The sequence below is a fragment of the Ovis canadensis genome, chromosome 1 (assembly GCF_042477335.2).
Source record: "Ovis canadensis isolate MfBH-ARS-UI-01 breed Bighorn chromosome 1, ARS-UI_OviCan_v2, whole genome shotgun sequence".
Classification (NCBI taxonomy): domain Eukaryota; kingdom Metazoa; phylum Chordata; class Mammalia; order Artiodactyla; family Bovidae; genus Ovis; species Ovis canadensis.
In genome coordinates this window covers 158,304,770-158,320,829 of record NC_091245.1, presented here as the reverse complement: position 1 = coordinate 158,320,829, position 16,060 = coordinate 158,304,770, and the positions used below count along the sequence as shown (strand labels likewise).

At 37.8% G+C, this 16,060-nt stretch overlaps 1 pseudogene; it reads left to right on the top strand.

Annotated features, from left to right (window-relative positions):
• The first annotated feature begins 14,265 nt into the window (after positions 1-14,265).
• On the top strand, positions 14,266-15,826 carry LOC138430395 (eukaryotic translation initiation factor 3 subunit E-like; annotated as a pseudogene).
• Positions 15,827-16,060: the final 234 nt, after the last annotated feature.

Genomic DNA, 16,060 nt, shown 5'->3' with positions numbered 1-16,060 from the left:
CTGTTTTAAATGGCATCAATTAGGAGTCACCTTGAATCTGGAATTTTATAACTCCTGAAGTTTAAGCTCTGTCTTCATCTTAAATAATAGTTTTACCCAAATTTGACTATGCTAGATTCATACATTTAAAAATAAATTGGATTGAGTGCTGCTGAGAAGATGATGAGATATTGCAAGGCAAGCATTTTTTTGTGGGGTTTTAATCAGCTTACCTGAGCAGAAAGGACCTAGGGACACCATATCTGTTTATATAACTCTTGTAAAGTAATGACCGTAAAAAGACTGTATTATAGAGTAAGCTGAATGAGGCATGGAAGGACTAGATGAGTAGATTAATAATGAACTGGGGTTCAGCTCTGCTAGGGACCCTTAGAATTGTTTCTCTGCAGGAGACAAAGCTGGGTCCTTTCCCATCAGGTCTGTCCATCATTGCTGAGGCTTGTGCCCTGTGGGAATTGTCTCACACTACCAAGCTGCCCTATGTGCAGGGTGAGTGAGCTTCCTATAACTTCCACAAAAACTATCCAGCAGAAAAGCAGAGTAGCAGGCATATGAACGGAGATGCTGCCGGAGTGCATGTAGCAGAGTCCACAATTGAAGCTGGCTTTATAGGCTTGCTTAGGGAACCTTAACACTGAACCCCTTTCATACCCCGAAATCATCATCTTCTACAGCATTCATTTTTGCTGCACAGAAATTTCAATGCCTCACATGAAGTTCAGCTTTTTAATAACTTTTCAAAAGTGTATCTGGCTGGCACCTCTTGAGAAAAAGGATTAAAAATAGACTGAGTGTAGCAGATTCTAGTTGCTGCTACAGCTGTGGGTCCCAAGGTTATAACTGCTATTCACTGTCTCCCTCCTCTGCCACTAGAGTCTTCTCACACCTGGCCAGCTCTCCAGTTGGTGTATTAGCTGCTTGTCTGAAAGCAGAACACAGAATTTCATCCCTTAGTCATCTGAGTCTCTGTTTACTTTGCCCTTTTGCAGGCAGTTATTGCTGACACCTTTTTCTGATATTATTGAGCATGGAAGCACCGACTGATGGCACAGTGATACACCTCAGTGTCCCAAAGACTCCTCCTCCATGCCTCCATGATGTGGCAGCAACCACAGAAATTCTTGATAATCACAGTTAGCAACACTGCCAATTTACTAGCTCCTTTATTTACCGCTGGTCCACAGGTATAAGGAGCCCAGAAAAACTAGTCACAAGTTGAGACTTTTGGACTGGAGGAATTTTTAGTATCAATATATCCTTTAGAAGAACATTTCCCTGCCAGGGTTAAAGAGCTCAAATCCTGCAGAATTTAAAGTTGCAAGAATGAGAAGCACAACCCCCCTCGTGGCTTATTGAGCGGTATGGTGACCGTGGTTAATCCTTCTTTCAACATTTGATTCCTGCACCTGTATAGTCTAGTACTAGGACAGACATCATATAATACCTGTCGATTAAATATGAGCATTGCATCAGAGAAGGCAGTGTCCTAACCATAGAAGGTGTCTTTCCCATGCTGGCATTTTGACTGAGCTTTTATGAAGCCATTCTTACATTCTGTCAGATTTTCTGTGATCCTGTGATCACATGCCTCCAACTTGAATGTAGAGTTACATCTGATTCACTACCATGGCTGGGAGTGGTAGGATAACCTCAAGTTTGCTCTTGATATTTTACCCTTATTATCTTATTACCTCTGATTCTTTAATCAGAAATCTAACGTAAGGTTTTCAACAGCTTCTAAATATTTATGATCTTTGAATAAAAACTCAATGTTTTAGAAAATAATACAGGGTAAGTCTGCAAAACAGTTGGATCCATTGCAGGACAAGTTTAGGCCAGAAATATATTTGCAATGATATATTAGGGATTAGGGTTGCTTTAATTTTAGTACTAAATAAGGCTCAGTTGTCAACACCTCATGATAGACCTTGGGTATTCTTCCTCCTCATTGTGCAGTTACTTTAAGGCTATAGGTTATTTCAAGGAGATATTGGTTAAATGTTTGTTATATATGCTTTTGGTGATATGACAGAATGTTTCCTGAAGAGAATTTGTTTCCCTTTTGGTTATCAGGCCCTAGGTGTGAAGTTAGCTCAGATCTGGAAACTGGGCAAGGAATAGTGATGTTTCATTGCAGAGGGTAATAGAAATCTTGGCCTACTATCTCTTGAGGCTTTTTTTTTTTTTTTTCCATATCAAAGATAACCCTTTTGGCTTTTCATTTATTTCACTCCTAGATGTATCACTGTGTCTCACAATCATCATTCAGTTCAGTTCAGTTCAGTTCATTTCAGTCGCTCAGTCGTGTCCGACTCTTTGCGACCCCATGAATCGCAGCACACCAGGCCTCCCTGTCTGTCACCAACTCCCGGGAGTTCACTCAGACTCACGTCCATCGAGTCAGTGATGCCATCCAGCCATCTCATCCTCTGTCACCCTCTTCTCCTCCTGCCCTCAATCCCTCCCAGCATCAGAGTCTTTTCCAATGAGTCAACTCTTTGCATGAGGTGGCCAAAGTACTGGAGTTTCCTCATGGGACCCTGCAAATTAAGGACCCCTTATGTATCATACTGAGCTTCCCTTGTGGCTCAGCTGGTAGAGAATCCACCTGCAATGAGTGAGACCTGGGTTTGATCCCTGGGTTAAGAAGGTTCCCTGGAGAAGGAAAGGCTACCCACTCCAGTATTCTGGCCTAGATAATTCCATGGACTGTATAGTCTATGGGGTGGCAAAGAGTTGGAAACGACTGAGCAACTTTCACTTTTGCTATGTATCATATTAGTATTGCTGTGCTTTATACTAGTTAAATTGACTTTAGGGGACTTCCTGGTGGCTCAGGTAAAAGCACCCGTTTGCAATGCAGGAGACCCAAGTTCAATCCCTGGGTCAGGAAGATCCCCTGGAGAAGGAAATGGCAACCCACTTCAGTACTCTTGCCTGGAAAATTCCATGGATGGAGGAACCTCATAGGCTACAGTCCATGGAGTCGCAAAGAGTCAGACACGACTGAGCGACTTCACTTTGACTTTTCCTGATGGCTGTGGACCACCATCTGGCCTTGGCTATTCTGGAACATGTCATCTTCATTGACATCAGGAGTCTCTCTCAGTGCACCGCCCCTACAATCCTGTATCATGCATGGAACCTGGACTGGCAATTCGTTTCACATATGATAATATACATGTTTCAATGCCATTTTCCCAAATCATCCCACCCTCGCCTTCTCCCACAGAGTCCAAAAGGCTGTTCTATATATCTGTGTCTCTTTTGTTGTCTTGCATACAGGGTTATCATTACCATCTTTCTAAATTCCATATATATGCGTCATTATACTGTATTGGTATTTTTCTTTCTGGCTTACTTCACTCTGTATAATAGGCTCTGGTTTCATCCACCTCATTAGAACTGATTCAAATGTATTCCTTTTAATGGCTGAGTAATACTCCATTGTGTATATGTACAGGTTCAATGCATGATGCAGGTTGCTTGGGGATGGTGCACTGGGATGACCCAGAGGGATGGTATGGGGAGGGAAGTGGGAGGGGGGTTCAGAATTGGGAACATATGTATACCCAGGGCGGATTCATGTCAATGTATGGCAAAACCAATACAATATTGAAAAGTAATTAGCCACCAATTAAAATAAATATATTTATATTAAGAAAAATAATAATAATAAACAAAAAATTTAAAAAAATGGAGTCTCTCTCTCATGACATCAGCTCTTCCTACTAATTCTGTCCTACAGAGGCCAGTCACACCGAGCTTCTCAAAGATACTGGTGCTCTTCATTCATGCATGTCTTCTTAAGTACTCCAAGTATCACCATTGCACACCTCAGATTCTTACTTATTCTGTATCTTCTCCATAATTTTATCATAGAAGACCTACTAAGGCTGAACATTAAGTCTCCTTTGTACTTTTTCTACATTTACTATTAAATTCCAGTGTGTGAATTTCACCAAACTTTCTCCCTAGATGTGGCAAATGAAAGTTTTGAAAAATTTTCATGAAGGCCTTTGACTTTCCCATCATTCCCTGAGTGATATCCTTATTAAGGTGGATATCTCCATAACTATCATTCTCTTTCTTCTTGGTTTCAAATATGAATAAATAAATAAGCAAACAAATTTTTAAAATTGCTAATTCCATGGTTTTCAAAATTTACCATTGTCCCCATTCGGTTCAATATCAGAGTTACTCCATAAACCAGGTTTCTCTCTCCTGTTTCTCATTCCATTGTAAAACAGGTGGAACTACGGTGATCATGGTGCCCAAAGCAAAACTTAAGATAAGAACTTATTAAAATGAATCTTGTTTGGAAGGTGATACCCAGAAGCAGAAATGAAGAGATAAATGACACAGGAAAGGAAACTATTTGTCCTCACTGGGAGTGTTGGCACTTAATCCCTCTGTGGGCTTCAGTCTCTCTAAAAATCTGTATTGAATGCACTTGTTGAATGAAAAACCAGAGGCTGGGACCTTGTCACTAACCGCTAGCTCCACTGATTGATGGATTCATTGAGTCTGCATTTCTGGGCTGCTTTGAGGATAGTACCTGAATTGCTATAACAGAAAAGCAGAGAAATATGGCTGGTGTTTCATATTGGATGTGGTAAGTGTGATGAGCTCTGTCCATGAAAAATGCAACTTAGGTTACAATGGTCTGAGGGAACATGTCATGGGACACAAGAAGAAACATTTCACTAATATTCATGATCACATTTTTACTCAATATATCCATTTTATAGATGAGAACATTTAGGTTCCGATCCTGAAATAATGTACACAAGATCACACAAAAAGTGACAGAATATTACTAAAGCTCATAAGAAATGGAGAATCTGCAGTCCCACCCCAGACCTACTGAATCAGAATCTGCATTTAATAGGATCGCTGCTGATTCTGCTGCTGCTAAGTTGCTTCAGTCGTGTCCAACCCTGTGCGACCCCATAGATGGCAGCCCACCAGGCTCCCCCATCCTTGGGATTCTCCAGGAAAGAATACTGGAATGAGTTGCCATTTCCTTCTCCAATGCATGAAAGTGAAAAGTGAAAGTGAAGTCACTCAGCTGTGTCTGACTTGTAGCGACCTCATGGATTGCAGCCTACCAGGCTCCTGCATCCATGGGATTTTCCAGGCAAGAGTACCGGAGTGGGGTGCCATTGCCTTCTCTGAGCTAAAATGAGAGGAATACTTGAATTCTTTCAACAAATATGTATTGACTAAATGTTTTCTAGTATTCTGGATTAAGGTTTCAGCTTTCAAGCAACAGGATGTTTTCAAAGATTATTAAGTAGAAAGGTGGTAGAATGAAGAGTATCAGAAATGCAGCCCAGAAATGCAGAGTTAGTGCCTACTGCCTATGTTGCAGCCAGCAGGCTAGGGGTTCATATTTGAAGTGGAAGAGATACTGATGATTTCTTCCTTTTGGTAAATACAGGTTAGTGATAGAGAGATAAGGGTCTTCTTTGGGAAGCTGGCAATGGAAAGAAAAAAGAAAGGGTGAGTTTGAGGAAAGGTGCAGATAAATAATTGACAAAAATCTGTTCTTGGCATAAAAGAGATAAAATTGATGAAAGCAATGCATGATGCTTGGGAGAATTTGAAGGATGGCAAAATGTTCATTACAGAACAAATAATGCAAGAAAGAAGTAATGACCCCGAGTCACTGAAATGCCATGGATGCTTGAATGGAAACACCAGGTAAGAGAACAGCAACAACAAAGATGAAAACATCATTTTTTTTCATTATTTTTTTTAATTGTTCTTTCCACTTGTTGCAGGCCATGAAGACAGTCATTGCCTGTCATAATGCATGTTCTATAATCTTGAGTTACCTACCAGTACATCTCAAGATAACCCAGCTCTTCAAGTTTCATAACAGCTCTGCCTATTTACAGGAACAAAGTGTCATCTTAGGAAGTGTCTTTCCAACAAATATACAGGCAGTGATTGGAATAAATCATGGGCCACATTATTCAAAAATTACTCAAATTGAGAATATATTTGAGTTGTTTGAAGAGTACAAGAAAGATTCAGTTAACCCTACCACTAGGGGAAGGTTGACAATTAAAAAAAAAAACAACACACATATTCTGATGTTGTATCCTCTAATAAGTGACCTAGAAACATTATGAAGAAATAATGGAATAAACAGAGAGTATGACACATATGGTGGACATTTGCTTGAACATCTCTGGATGGGAGATTATTAAAAGAAAACTCAGTAAAATCTTTAAGAAATTATTCATTCCTATTGATACCTTGGCATATATTTTATGGCTTCATTTCTCCTACTGAAAAACAGTGTTTATTTTTAGGTTAATAAACAAACACAGCAATGTTGAAGGTCATACTACAATCTAAAACTATTTCAAGTGTTTCTGGTTTGGCTTTATGAAAAATGCATTTTTCCAAACAGTTTTTCTCCTTAATTTTTAAACCCTTGTGTATTTTTAAAGAAAATGTAATCCACATGTTTCTTGTGCATTTACACTTAACTCATCAAATTCCTCTTGTGTAGGAGTGACTTGGAGACCAAAAGACTTTGGAAATTATTTTTTAGCCTCTGAAGCTCTTTGCTTTTATTTGGAAAGTAGCAGCATATTCTTTAGTATAGTTTGTGTTAGATACCCAGGTATTCAGCTTTTCATGTATGTAGATAACATAATTTAGAATATCTATATTTATCCTTACTTCTTACTTTCCCTAATGTACCATTATATTAATTACCATTGTTACAATGGTAATTTTTGTCTTCATCATTATCATCTGTTGTTGTAATACTATTACTTTATTAATTACTATTATTCATGTTGTTGTTATAAATGTCATAATAACATTAGTGGTATTACAAAATATCTATATGTTCACAACATCTTCATTTACAAAGTGCCTTTATCTCACCTTTCCTTAACAACTTGTGTGGAAAGAAACTCACAAGCTTTGTAGTATACTCACCCATTTCATCTCCTGATAAAATATCAGGCAGACAGAATTTGCCAATTGCTTTACATCCTCCAAAAATCTTCTTGGTTTATCTGTCTTATTTCCACTTTCGCGACTGAGTGTGCTATTCATCTCTCATAGCTATTTCTAACCTCTTCAAATCCTTGCACAATTGTCTTGACTTTACAATCTGAATTAAAAGTCATATCTGACATATCTTATTGTTGAGCTGAAAAAATTATGTCCTACTTATTCCATTTATGTATTCTTTATATCCATGAACACTGCAAACATTCTTCTAGTTTGCTTGTTCTCTGAATTTTATCCATCACTGATCTTTAAGTATGTTTCAATAATCTTGTGGATGTATGCTCTGAAACTCAAGAGCATCCTAACTTCCTTTAAAACTAAGGCCTCTGTCTTTTTCTTTTTTTCATATCTTCTTCTCATGCCTAGTTCTGATTGCTTCAACTTTTAATCTTAGTAAATATGACTGGTAGGTTGTTAATTTTTAAAGTATTATGTGGCATGTACTACTTGATTTCTCCATGAAAATAATATAGTAACTTACCAAATAAAAGTAGATTCTGATTTAGTCTCTTTTTAAAATTTGATTGCATGCTTATAACCTATTGTAAGACTTGATCCTTAAAATATTTTTTTTTTAATTTAACTAGAGTCTTGAAAACATAGTGTACATGGAAAGAACAAGTAGTGAACAAGATTTTCATCAAAATTGCCAGTTCATTTGAAAAACAGATACTGATGGACCACAAGTAGTAGAGCCTTGCTTAGGCTTTGTGCTAGAGTCTAACAATGAAGAAAGACAACCTCTTCTCTCAGACAACTATTTTGGGACTCACAGATGCATATGATTTTAATACTGTGTGCAGAGAGATAGGACAAAGATCAAAGAGTAGATGCAGGCATCTCTGTGTAGTTTCAGAAAAACACTTTTGGAGTAATCTCAGAGTTAAATGGAGAAGGCAATGGCAACCCACTGCAGTACTCTTGCCTGGAAAATCCCATGGATGGAGGAGCCTGGTAGGCTGCAGTCCATGGGGTCAGGAAGAGGTGGACATGACTGAGCGACTTCACTTTCACTTTTCACTTTCATGCATTGGAGAAGGAAATGGCAACCCATTCCAGTGTTCTTGCCTGGAGAATCCCAGGGGCGGAGGAACCTGGTGTGCTGCCATCTATGGGGTCGCACAGAGTCGGACACGACTGAAGCGACTTAGCAGCAGCAAAAGCAGCAAAGTTAAATAGGCTTTGCAAGCTAAACATTCTAACAGGCAATATGAAGTCTCAATTTAATAGACAGTTTACACAACACTTGTGTGGGTTACTGTTCCAAGCTTCTTACAGTTATGAACTCATTCAATCCTCGTCACTATCCCATGGGTAAGCAGTATTATTAGACTACTTTTACAAGTGAGAAACTTGAAATATGTAACAGTGAAGCGAATTGCCCAAGGTCAACAGCAGGCACAGCCAGGACTTAAATATAGCTAGAGTGTGTCTCCAGAGTCCCTACAAGAGGCTTTTAACAGGAAATTTACAAACTCATGGAAAGCAATACACAGGGAAGAAGAGTGGGTTGGCATTTCCTAAGGGCAAGTTATACCTGGGACAATGTCAAGAGATGGAGGAAGCTGAAGCAGTGAAAGGGAACAGTGTTACAGTGAAAAATGAGGGTTTTATCTTAAATGGGTCATTGTAATCTTTGGAATAACAGGGTTTTATCTCAATGTTAGAATGTTCTCTAGGATCATGGAGACTGGGATACAAGATGACTGAAGTGGAGGTGAAAAGACCTGGCAAAGGGAGTACCTGCAATAACACAAGTGAGAGAAACAGTGGAAACGTGGTTGGAGAGAAGCTGAAGTCATGTGAGTTATTCTAGGGGAGGACATATGAGGGATTGGTAATCTGTTGATGTTGGATAAAAGAGAGAAACTGGTATCTGGACTGGTTCTCCTGAATTTCTGATTAAGGCAACAGTGTATAAAGAGGTGACTATTGAGATAGGGAAGAAAAGAAGAGAATTGAACATTAGAAAATACTTCTGATACAATGAAAAAGAAAGTAGAGCTCAAAATTGTATATTATCTATTGTTTTTTTTAAAATATGTGTAATACGCACAGAAAAGTTCTGATGAAAACAAGAACAAATATTATTGTGATTGGTAAAATCAAAAAATTTTTCAGTAGAACTTTTGATTTTCCCCTGTATTTTCTACATTTTCTTCAATAAACATGAACTAAGTATATTCCATTAAACTAAAAATAAGTATTACTGGAAGGGCTTTAAATCTTATTTAAAGTTAACTTCTATGATCTTCCTGAAAAGCAAAATAAAGCACTTAGTAAAAGTAGATTTATTAACTTTGGATCAAGAATTCCCTTCTTGGAAAGCTACTTTAAAGTAATACATAAATTCTCACTGTTTATTTATAAATGTATTGTTATGTGGAAAAAATTAGCATCAACAATGTAGTTGTTGAAAAAATTATAGCACAGACATGTGAATGAATGCTACATATTCACTACAGCAGTTACTGATAAAAATACTTAAATTCAGAGAAAATACTACTGATATATGAAAATAGCAGGATATGAGTTCTTTGATCCTATTTACATAGGATATCTCTGAGCAAAAGATTATACTTAACTTTTTTGACTTGCATTTTTCTGACTGTAAAATATAATATATATTTACATATAAAATATGATAATAAAACATAGAAATAAAGGCTTTTAGTTAATAGTGTGAGCAGTATCACTGCTATTTAATTATTTCAGAGGGCTTACATTGCATTGTAAGTACCTAGGCAAAGAGGAGTGGAAAAGTCACCTGTATTATGAGGCTGTCTGTGTCAGGGGAAACAGCTAATCAAAACCATGATTATAGACAAGAATAAGTATGAAAGGCCAATGATTAGATTGGAAGTATGTTTTTCAGGAGTATTTGAATAAATAGGAGGGAGAATATGATAGGAGGGATAAAATTCTAGAATTTTAGATATTAAGAAGATAAAGATATTTGCTGAGATGTTATATTCTTGGGATTTCTAAAAAACAATGTCTAGGGTCTATTCATAGATAGTGGATTGATTTGTGTTTTAGGCAAGTACTCAGGAAGATCCCCTGGAGAAGGAAATGGTAACCCACTCCAGTATTCTTGCCTGGAGAATCCCATGGACGGAGAAGCCTGATAGGCTACAGTCCATGGGGTCACAAAGAGTCGGACACGACTGAGCAACTTCACTTTTCACTTCACTACTTGCGCTATTATATGTGTGGGTACACTGACCAACTTTCAGATATGAAGAAGGAAATGGCAACCCACTCCGGTGTTCTTGCCTGGAGAATCCCAGGGATGGGGGAGCCTTGTGGGCTGCTGTCTATGGGGTCGCACAGAGTCAGACACGACTGAAGTGACTTAGCAGCAGCCCCGGTGCTATGGAAATGTGAATCTAGGTAGCCATGTTTTTCCTTTGTCCCATGAAAAGGAATAGAATCTGGAAAATTTAATAATCTTTAATAACCTTTATCAGTTCTTGAAGAAAACATAAATATTTTAGGTTAATTTGACATAGCTAAAAATTCAAGGGTATTAAAATAATTCAAATGATGTTATCTACACGTAAATATCTTTAACTGCGTGTTAATAGAATGTTTATGCTATTTTTATACTAATCATTTATTGATATTTATTAAATGACTACTATAAGCAAGTGCTTTAAATGCATGATCTCATTTAATGGTCAGAAGAGATAAACTTATATCAGAGACTGACTGAGACTAGTTGAATTGATTTTGTTATGTAGTCACCAAGAGACAGATTCATTAAAAAGCATAATATACATTTGGCAGATATATATTCAGTTCAGTTCAGTTCAGCTCAGTCACTCAGTCATGTCTCACTCTTTGTGACCACATAAACTGCAGCATGCCAGGCCTCCCTGAACATCACCAACTCCCAGAATCCACCCAAACCCATGTCCATTGAGTCAGTGATGCCATCTAACCACCTCATCCTCTGTCGTCTCCTTCTCCTCCTGCCTTCCAACTTTCCCAACATCAGGGAAATGAGTTTTCCAATGAGTCAGCTCTTCACAATAGGTGGCCAAAATATTGAAGTTTCAGCTTCAACATCAGTCCTTCCAATGAAAACCCAGGACTGATCTGCTTTAGGATGGACTGGTTGGATCTCCTTGCAGTCCAAGGGACTCTCAAGTGGAGCCGATTATATAGAGTGAAGTAAGCCAGAAAGAAAAACACCAATACAGTATACTAACACATATATATGGAATTTAGGAAGAGGGCAATGACGACCCTGTATGCAAGACAGGGAAAGAGACACAGATGTGTATAATGGACTTTTGGACTCAGAGGGAGAGGGAGAGGGTGGGATGATTTGGGAGAATGACATTCTAACATGTATACTATCATGTGAATTGAATCGCCAGTCTATGTCTGACGCAGGATGCAGCATGCTTGGGGCTGGTGCATGGGGATGACCCAGAGAGATGTTATGGGGAGGGAGGTGGGAGGGGGGTTCATGTTTGGGAACGCATGTAAGAATTAAAGATTTTAAAATTTAAAAAATAAAAAACTAAAAAAAAAAAAAAGTCTTCTCCAACAGTACAGTTCAAAGGCATCAGTTCTTCGGAGTTCAGCTTTCTTTATAGTCTATTATTCACAACCATACATGGCTACTAGAAAAACCATAGCCTTGAGTAGATGGACCTTTGTGGACAAAGTAATATCTCTGCTTGTTAATATGCTGGTCATAAGTTTCCTTCCAAGGAGTATCTTTTACTTTTAGGGCTGCACTATCTGCAGTGACTTTGGAGCCCCCCAAAATAAAGTCTGACACTGTTTCCACTGTTTCCCCATCTATTTCCCATGAAGTCATGGGACCAGATGCCATATCTTAGTTTTCTGAATGTTGAGCTTTAAGCCAACTTTTTCACTCTCCTCCTTCACTTTCATCAAGAGGCTCTGTAGTTCTTCACTTTCTGCCATAAGGGTGCTGTCATCTGCATATCTGAGGTTATTGGTATTTCTCCCGGCAAGATGTGTATTACACTATATCATGTCAAGGCTGTGGCACAACGTCATCTTCTTACAGCACAGTGTTGGAATCAAGATTCAAATAAGATTTAGTTTGAGCCTCTATGTCCACAGTGTTTTAGAAATTTCTAGAAAATAATATAGCACTTATCATCCCTTAGAAATACTCTTGAGAATCTGTGATCTTACTGACAGTTCTTTTCTTTTCTATATTCTGTCAAATACCTCTCATAGTGCTTCCATAGTTTTTTTGAAGACATTTATCATACTTTTCATATATGTTGAATGATTTTATAAATATATAATCACTTTATATAAATATAAAACAATTTCTTTTATAAACATAAAACTGTAGATTTATTTTATAAATATATAATTGACATATGACGTGATATTAGTTTCAGATACACAACATAGTGATTTGATGTTTGTATATATTGAGAAATAATCACTACAGTAATTCTGAGAAACAAACATTACAGCTTCAGAAATTTTTTTTATGATGAGAACTTTTAAGATCCACTCTCTTAGAAACTTTCAAATATGCAATACAGTATTATTAACTATAGTCACCATGCTGCATGTTACATCCCCATGACTTCTTTCATAATGGAAGTTTGTACCTTTTTACTCCTTTTATCCATTTGCAGTCACCACTCTGTTCTCTGTATCTGCAAGCTTTTCTCTTTACTTTTTATTTTAGATTCCACATGTAAGTGAGACCATACAGTATTTGTCTTTTTTGTTTGTTTGTTTGACTTACATCACTTAGTATAACGCACTTAGGGTGCACTTCAGTTCAGTTCAGTTCAGTTCAGTTGCTCAGTCATGTCAGACTCTTTGTGACCCCATGAACTGTAGCACTCCAGTCCTCTCTGTCTACCACCAGCTCCCAGAGTTCATTCAAACTCACGTCCATTGTGAGTTGGTGATGCCATCCAGCCATCTCATCCTCTGTTGTCCCCTTCTCCTCCTGCCCCCAATCCCTCCTAACATCAGAGCCTTTTCCAATGAGTCAACTCTTTGCATGAAGTGGCCAAAGTGTTGGAGTTTCAGCTTCAGCATCATTCCTTCCAAAGAACACCCAGGGCTGATCTCCTTTAGAATGGACTGGTTGGATCACCTTGCAGTCCAAGGGACTCTCAAGAGTATTTTCCAACACCACAGTTCAAAAGCATCAATTCTTTGGCGCTCAGCTTTATGTTGTCACAAATGGAAAGGTTTTGTTGTTTTTTGGCTGAATATTCCAGTGTATACAAATGTACACCACATCTTCTGTATCCATTCATTCACTGATGGACAATTCGGTTTTAAATGTATCTTGATTGTTGTACATAATGCTGCAGTGAATATAGGGGTGCATATATCTTTTTAAGTTAGTATTTCTGCTTTCTTTGGGTATATCCTGAGATATGGAGTTGTTAGATCATTTGGTAGTTATATTTATGCATTCTCAGTTGCATCTGACTCTTGGAAACCCCATGGACTGTAGCCCACCAGGCTCCTCAGTTCATGGAATTCTCCAGGCAAGAATATTGGAGTGGGTTGCCATTCCCCACTCCAGGAGATCTTCCTGATCCAGGAATCAAACTCATGTGTCTCCTGCATTGGCAGGCAGGTTCTTTACCACTATGGCACTTGGGAAGCCCCTATGGTAGTTCTAGTTTTAATTTTTTTAAGAAGCTTACATGGTCTAGAGTGGCTGCACCAATTTATGTTCCCACCAACAATGCACAAGTGTTCTTTTTTTCTCCATACCCTCACTAGCATTTTTTACCTTATCTTTTTGATAATAGTATTCTAACATGTATGAGGTGATATTGTGGCTGAAAATCAGAAAGATTAAATCATGTATCCAAGCAAGGTAGCATTCTGAATGTGGATTTTAACCCAGATCTGCCTGGTGTCAATGCTAATGATCTTTTTCTACTCATATACTTGCTTCCTTTTTTTTTTTTAAACATAGGATTATTAGAGTTAAGAGATGAAAGAACAATTGAGATTACTTATTTCAATTAGTTCAATTCATGTTTTAGGGAACTATTGTCTAGAAGAGTTGGACTACTTACTTAAGGTCATATAATGAACTATATTAATTCTAGAGTACCACCATGAATTGTGATTGCTTTCATTCCATATTTCAGGAACTGACATGTTGGCCTAAAACCCTTACTGGGTTTAAATTGAAAAAAAAAAAAAAAAGACTCCTACAATTTCCTTTTCCTTAGCAAGATGGTGGAGTATGACTTGATTATTTACATCACACACTTTTTGGATCGGCTTCTAGTTCTTTCATTGCTCGAGTTTCTCTCTGTTAAGAAAAATACATAACGAAAAAAATTATAATGGAAATGGGATGTTCTTAGTGATACCAACATGGTAGACTTTGCTATTGATGTATTCCCTTTATTCTGATGATATCCTCATGCTTTGAAAGAAAAAATAAACAAACCCAGCATTGTTTCACAACTGAAACAACTCCAGGCATCAACCAATTGTGAACCAGTTGTGAAGATGTTTGAAGATCCAGACACTACAAGGCAAATGCAAAAAACCAGGGATGATTGGATATAGTTTTACTACATGTCAGATAAGCCTGGTTTTAGGTAGGAATATTTAGATACATGCTGCTGCTTCTGCTGCTAAGTCACTTCAGTCGTTTCTGACTCTGGTCGACCCCATAGATGGCAGCCCACCAGGCTCCCCCATTCCTGGGATTCTCCAGGCGAGAACACTGGAGTGGGTTGCCATTTCTTTCTCCAATGCGTGAAAGTGAAAAGTGAAAGTGAAGTCATGCAGTCGTGTCTGACTCTTAGCTACCCCATGGACTACAGCCCACCAGGCTCCTCCATCCATGGGATTTTCCAGGCAAGAGTACTGGAGTGGGGTGCCATACATGCTAGGTATGCAAAATTCCATATGAATGCGGAAATTACTCTGGAGCAATAGAATATCTTTACTTCTTTAGAGGGTTGATTCCAGCAATGGATAGAAATGCTTTGAATTCACTCTGGGGACAACTGACCTCAGAAATTTTAATACAGAATTGGAATGCAGTCATGGAAGACTGCATGGCTAAAAGATAAATAATAATTCTGTGGATTCTCCACTTCAGTCTCTTCAGCAGTGAATATGGTTCACTCATCGGTCTCTGTTTTCTTCTATCTCCCCAAAGCATAGTAATATTATGGATCGATTCCTTTACCAGCCACAGTATCTTACTGCAGTTCCAATGATGTGCCCACATATTCTCTACTATTTAACCACAGCAGTCATAACAAACAAAGATGTTTGAAAACACAGGAAAGTGCTAAAAGATCTGGTCAAATTTATTCAATAGGAACCTTGCACATATTTATATAAAGACCTAATTTTAGAATTTGTTAAATGCTTATATGTTAACTTCCATGGGGCTCACATAAAGCTGAAGGAATGTGGATCAATGCAAGTGAATGATTTCTTCTTGGTGGCTTATCTTGAGGATTTCATTGAAAATGCCTGTCTCCATATTTCAGACTTGGGTCACATCCATCAGTGTATTAGCATTAACATGTTGGCAGTTACACTAAGCATGCCTCCAGAATAAGTTGAAAAGTAGATTATAAATTTGATTACAAATGCAAGACTGAGTATCAAGATTGATTCTAAATTAGATCATGAGGTTATGAGTAACAATACCATCTCACAAGTGATGAAACCACACAAGTGATTGAAAAGACCAAAAGGCATTTATTTAAGAAGCCAAATGGTGACCATGAATACTGAGAAGAAATTTAATCAGAATAGTAAGTAGAGGCTCTTAACTGTAACTCGGGATCCTGCCTTCTATTGAAGAGCTATATATATATGTAAAAAAAAAAACTGTAAAAGAAGGTGAAATATTAAAACTATCATATAAAGGTAAAACATTTTAGAACAATTAGCATATTGACTATACACTTCGGAGAATTTGAATAAAATTGACTGTTTCATTAAAAAGTAACATAAGAAGTCGATCCCTGAATTGGGGAGATGAATTAGAAAAAGA